Source organism: Elephantulus edwardii, unplaced genomic scaffold (assembly GCF_000299155.1).
Source record: "Elephantulus edwardii isolate Elephantulus edwardi_28Jun2011 unplaced genomic scaffold, EleEdw1.0 scaffold00164, whole genome shotgun sequence".
Classification (NCBI taxonomy): domain Eukaryota; kingdom Metazoa; phylum Chordata; class Mammalia; order Macroscelidea; family Macroscelididae; genus Elephantulus; species Elephantulus edwardii.
This window is the reverse complement of record NW_006399914.1, coordinates 4,950,827-4,957,385: the sequence shown is the minus strand read 5'-3', so window position 1 is coordinate 4,957,385 and position 6,559 is coordinate 4,950,827. Positions and strand designations below refer to the sequence as shown.

General features: G+C 40.4%; 1 pseudogene; it reads left to right on the top strand.

Moving 5' to 3' along the window:
• Nucleotides 1-510, top strand: part of LOC102868578 — an 896-nt pseudogene extending 386 nt beyond the window's left edge.
• Nucleotides 511-6,559: the final 6,049 nt, after the last annotated feature.

Sequence of the window (6,559 nt, the reverse complement as noted above, 5' to 3'; positions counted from 1 at the left end):
CCATCGAGAGTTTTCATGGAAGAACTGTGACAAAATGTGATAATATTCACGTCCAAACATACGACTGACATTCAATTTCATATGGCAATCATAAACAATTGAAAAAAAAATAATGTGTTTCTAAGCACGGTCGTCAATTTAAAGTGTGCGGCAATGTGTTAAAACCAGGCCTCCACAGTTAGGAAGCAGCTTTGGTGTTTGGGGAGGTCTGTTTTCCATGATTGACTGCAGTATGGTTCAGATCAGAGTGGAAGAAGATCCCTGGAACTCCATCATGAGCGGTGCCTTAATAGGAGACATACGGGCTCCAAGAAATGGACCAGTGGCTATGGTTGGGTCAGCTGCAATGGTGGCATTCTTCTAGCTTTAATTGAAGGGGCTGGTATCTTATTGACAAAATTTGCTTCAGCACAGTTTCCCAATGGTCCTCAATTTGCTGAAGATCCCTCCCAGGTGCCTTCAACCCAGTTACCTTCCTCACCTTTTGGAGACTATCATCAGTATCAGTAGGATTAAGACTCATGTCCTGGAGTTAACAAATGAACTGTAGTTCAAGAATGATTTTGGAAGACCAAGTTGCAGTCTGTTTTTAAAATCATAGGTGGGACAACTCTGGCCAAATAGGCTGTGCGAAGACATTTAATACTTTTTATCCCCCCTACTTAAAGGAATACGAGGAGGAGGTATTACAAGAGAAAACATTTATTTATTCATACTTGGGTTGGATTTGTGATCAGAATAAATGTCTAATACCTTAAAAGTACAACAAGTGCTTAGAAAATGAAGGACCAAAGGACAGCTAGCAGTGAAATGCGACCATTGTTTCCTTCAGGACTTCTCAGCCTGTGTTTATGTGTTCTGTTATTCAAATAATAAAAACTCCTGGATCTTGCTCTTTCTTTTAAGATAAATTGTAGAGTTCTACTATTCATCCGCAGATTCTTCAATTACTGCAAAGTACATTTAAAACTGCATGTTTTATGAGTTAGTGCCACTCATAGCCAGTGGTGTTTGAGAAGAATTATGTGGAGTCAGCCTGGATCATTCCACAGTAAAAGGCTTTATTGGCAGAAAGATGTGGTACATTGTTGGATATGAAACTTTCACCTTTGGTGCTTCTGTATTTTAGTTCATGGTGATCAGAAACCTCACCAGAAAATATTTCCTTCCAATATGTCTGGTTCTGTATGAGAAGAATTGCTAGGAGGGTACTGCTGGCACTGTGGAAGTCTGGTGGTAATTGTGTGTTCAAAAAAGAAAATATATGCCGGGAGTTTAAAGAAAAAAACAACCCAAAACAAAAACAAACCCAGAACAGCTTAGAACAGTATTTATACAAAAGGAACTGAAGAGACAGTGGCACAAGAGACGTCATTACTTATATCAGATGGATCTTGGCTGAAAGCAGAGAATACCAGAAAGATATTTACTTGTGTTTTATTGACTATAGAAAGGCATTTGAACAACTATGAGATATCATCTCACCCCAGTAAGAATAGCAAAATTTAACAGAACAGAAAAGATCAAATGCTGGCAAGGTTGTGGAGAAACTGGAACCCTTATTCACTGTTGGTGGGAGTGTAAAATGGTGCAACCACTATGGAATGCTATATGGCGCTTTCTCAAAAAGTTGCAAATATCATTTGACCCAGTAGTTCCACTACTGGAAAACTACCCTAAAGAAACCATAACTGCCACCCAAGCAGATATATGCACACCCATGTTTATTGCAGCTTTGTTCGCAATAGCAAAGAGCTGGAAACAACCCGAGTGCCCATCAACAAACTAATGTATAGAGAAGCTCTGGTATATTCACACAATGGAATACTACGCTGCACTGAAAAACAAGTAACTCATGAAATATTATGCAAAACGGATGATCCCTGAGGATATTATGCTGAGTGAAATATCTCAGTCACAAAAGGACAAATATTGCATAGAGTACTGTTGTAAAACAGGACTGACACCAGGGTTGAGGGAAGACAGAAAAAGAGGGAAGGAATGATGTATATTGCATTGAAACAGATGAGGGAGATATCTGTTTAAAAGGGATATATGAATGGGTATTCTTGTCATTACAGAAGTCCAGAATGAAGGCTGCATAGTGGAGTGAATTTGGGGGAGGAATTGCATAACAATTAAAGAGTTTTTCTTTTCAAGGAGAAGAGTGATTGGGGGAGGGGAGGGGGCGGGGGCAGGGAGAAAAGTGCAACAATGAATGACTGAAAATCCTAAGTCTCTGTAAACTTTCATTAAAATTAATAAAGAAAAAAAGAAAGGCATTTGAACATGTAGATCATATTTAAGTATGGCTAACATTGCTAAGAATGGGAATTCCAGAACACCTACTTATGTTCATGTAAAACCTATACATAGACTAAGAAGCAGTTATGTAAACAGAGCAAGGGAACACATGCATTAGGGTTGTGTTCTTTCTCTGTTCCTATTAAATGGTGAGCAATTAATTTGAAGCTGTACTCTGTGAAGAGATTGAGATAGCTAACAGTTTTAGTTTGGTTGGCTTCACAATCAACACTCTTGGTACCAGCAGCCAGGAAATCAAGAGATGAATTATATTGGGAAAGTTAGCTGTCAGGGACCTCTCCAGAGTACTAAAGAGCAACAACATCAGGCTGGGGACTAAGGTGTGCCTGATCTGGGCCATAGTCTTCACAACTGCGTGCTATGAGTCAGAGTGTTGAACAGTGACTAGGGATGATAGAAAGAAAATTGATGCCTTTGATCTGTAGTGCTGGAGAAGTGTGTTTAATATACCATGGACTGCTAGGAGAACAAACAGGTTCATCTTGGAGAGGGTGAAGCCAGAATGCTCCTTGGAGACAAAGATTCTGAAGCTTTGTCTGACATACTGTGGACATGTTGGAAGGAGGAACCAGTCCTTGGAGAAGATCGTCACATTTGGGAGAGTGGAGGGGCAGCACAGGAGAGGAAGACCCTCAATGAGATAGATCGATTCAGTGATTGGGATAACACGAGTGGGTGTGTCACAGATGGTGAGGCTGGCACAGGATAGAGCAGGGTTTAAGGCTCTTGTACATAGGGTCACTATAAGTCACCAGTGATTGGACGGCACACAACAATTCTTTGAAGAAGAATGTGGCATCAAGAATGGAGGAAGATTGCTCAAAAACCTGTGTTACACAGGTGGAACAACTTTGCTTCCAGATGGCACACCTTGCTTCCAGAGAGTGAAGAGTACTCAAAACACTTACTGCAGAAGGGCGAACTAGAGCTTTCACTGGATTCACTGGATATGGAATATAGCACAACATCAAGAAAGCAAGACCCTTACCGCTGGACTAATAGTGAGCTTCATAATAGATAGAGGAAAGGTGTAATTTCTCAAGGATTTCATTTTACTGGGATCCACAATCAATACCCATAGTATCAGTAGTCAAGACTCAAAGGATGTGTTGCATGGAGGAAATCTGCTGTCAAGGACCTCTCCCAAGTTCTAAAGAGTATGGATGTTAGCATAAAATTAAGAAGCACCTGATCGAATCCATGGTAATTTTCAGTTATTTCATATATACATTTGAAAGTTGGCAATGGATAATCACAGAAGAAAATTGGTGCCTTTGAATTGTGGTGTTGCCAAAGAGTATTGTATATATCGTAAAATGCCAAAAGAACAAATAAATCTGTCATGCAGTAATCTGTCTAGAGGCAAGAAAAGTGAAACTTTATTCACTTACTCTGGGAATATTTTCAGGAAAAATCAGTCCTTAGAGCAAGACATATTGCTGATAAATTTAGAGTCGGTGAAAGAGAAGGCAACCCTCAATGAAAGGGATTGACACTACCACAGTGGGCTTGATTGTGTTAGAGATTGAGAGGAGAGAGTAAGCTTCAGATCTGTTGTTCCTAAGGTTGCTGTGAGTTCTAGTTGGCTTGATGTAGCCTAACAACAAATTCTGACTTTTTTGATGATGAAGAGCACTGATCTCATAATCCATAGGAAGTAGTGCTGAAACCCCAAAGTGAAGTTTGTCTGGCTTTTACAATCCACCATGGACTCCAAGAGAAAAGTAATCATTTTTGGAGGATAAGGGTGAGTTTTGACTGGACTCATGAGTTGAGTTTATGAATTATGTTACTAAGAAAGGACTAGAGGCAGTTCTGTAAAGGTATGATTAGTGTGATCTGGTGAAGGAGTCTCTTCAGGGATGTGGCATGAATTGACGTGGACTTTGGCGGAGCTGGGGAGGTTTTGTTGAATCTTGCTCCTAGCTCACAAGACATAACCCTGCAGTCCTCAGCCCTGCTGAATCTATCAGCTTTCAAAGCCTGTTGTCCATGACACTTTTTGGACCCTGCTGGACAATCTTGAGTTCATTAGCCTCTGAAGTCTGTACTCCCTAAAGTTTCTAGGAAACTCTGGCGATTGACCTCAGATCTCTTGACCTCCAAAGCCTGCAGATCTTGATGCTTCTTGCCTATGACTCAGATTGGTTAGTTTCCACAGATACTTCAACTTGAGACCTTACCCACAGACCTGGGGCTTGCCAGCCTCTAAAACATGCTAGCCATTTCATTAAAGTCAGACTCTCCCTCCCTCTTTGCATCCCTCCTTTCCTCTCTCCTTCTTTTTCTCCTTCCCATCCTCCCTCCCTGCCCCCCTCTGTGTGTGTGTGTGTGTGTGTGTGTGTGTGTTGTTGTGTGCCCTCCAGCAACCCATAGTGGCCCTATGTACAGTAGCTCTGGACCCTGTCCTGTCCTAGCCAGTCTCACTGATTCAGACACACCAACCCCCATCGCCCCAGTTACTCTATCAATCCATCTCATCAGGGGTCTTCTTTCTTAGCTGTCCCTCCACCCTTCCAAGCCTGATGCCTTCCAAGACTGGTCTCTCCTGGCTACAACCCAAAGGTATATGAGACAGAGTTTCAAAATCCTAGCCTCCAAGGAGAAACTTGTTTTCACGCTCTCCGAGACAGATTTATTTGTTTTATTGACAGTCCATGGTATGTTCAAGATTCTTCTCCAGCACCACAACCCAAAGGCATCAATTCTGTCATCCTTAGTCATTTCTCTTATTATGGATTCAGTAGCATATAAACTGTTAAATCTATTTTTACAATACTATTTTACACTTCTTTCCTAGTTTCACTTTAATTTTTCCTCTTTTTCTGGACGATAAGGTAAAAATATTAACATACCTCATTCATTCTTACATCATAAGCAATTAAAAAAGAAGAGTATTTATGTAGAGTTAATTTGTAACTTCAAAATCTATATCTGAATTCAGTACTGGATACTGAGGAAAGATAAAAATAAAACTTGATATTACTAATAATGGGTGACTAGAATGCAAAGGTTGGTAACAGAGAAGTAGGATCAGTAGTTGGAAAACATGGACTTGGTGACAGAAATAAAGCTGGAGATAGAATGATTGAATTTTGCACAATCGACGTCATATTCATTGCAAATACGTTTATAAGAAACATAAACTCAGGTTATACTCATGGATTTCACCTGCTGGTATTCATAGGAATCAGATTTATAACATCTGCCTCTGTGGAAAGAACCACTGGAGAATTTTCACTTTCATCTGTGAAAACTAGGCCAGGAGCTGATTGTGGAACAGACCACCAACTTCACCTATGCAAGTTCAAGCTGAAGCTGAGGAAAATGAAATAAAATCCATGAGAACCAAAATATGACCTTGAGTCTATCCCACCTGAATTTCAGAACCACATCAGGAACAGGTTTGAGGCCTTGAACACCAATGAGCAAAGACCAGATGAGTGTGGGAGGATATCAAGAGTATCTTCCAGGAAGAGTGCAAAAGGTCACTACAAAGACGGAGGAGGAAGAAAAGACCAACATGAATGTCAGAAGAGACTCTGAAAATTGCACTGGAACGCAGAGAAGTCAAAGCAAAGGGAAGAATTCAAGAGCGGAAGACAAATTGAAATAATACAATGAAATATACAAGGAGCTGGAGTCAGAAAATCAAAAGGGCCAAACTCTCTCAGCCTTTCTTAAGCTCAAGAAACTGAAGAACAAATTCAAACCTCGAGTTACTATACTTGAGGATGCTTTGGGCAGAATATTAAATGATACAGGAAGTATTAAAAGAAGATGGAAAGAGTATGCAGAGTCACTGTACCTAAAGGAATTGGCAGACACAGAATAATTTAATGAAACAACATATGAGCAAGAGCCTATGGTGATGAAGGAAGAAGTTCAAGCTGCTTTGAAGGAATTGGCAAAAAAATAAGGCCCTAGGAATAGATGGTATACCAGTTGACATATTTAAAGTAACAGATGCGGCCCTGGATGTCCTCCCCAAGTTGTGTTAAGAAACTTGGAGGACAACCACATGGCCAACTGACTGGAAGAGATCTGTATTTGTTCCCATTCCAAAGAAAGGTGATCCAACAGTGTGGAAATTATCGAACAATATCATTGATATCACATGTAAGCAAGATTCTGCTGAAGATAATCCAAAAATGACTGGAACAGCACATCAACAGAGAACTGCCAGAAGTCCAGGCTGGGTTTAGAAGGGATTGTGGTGCTAGGAATATTGTAG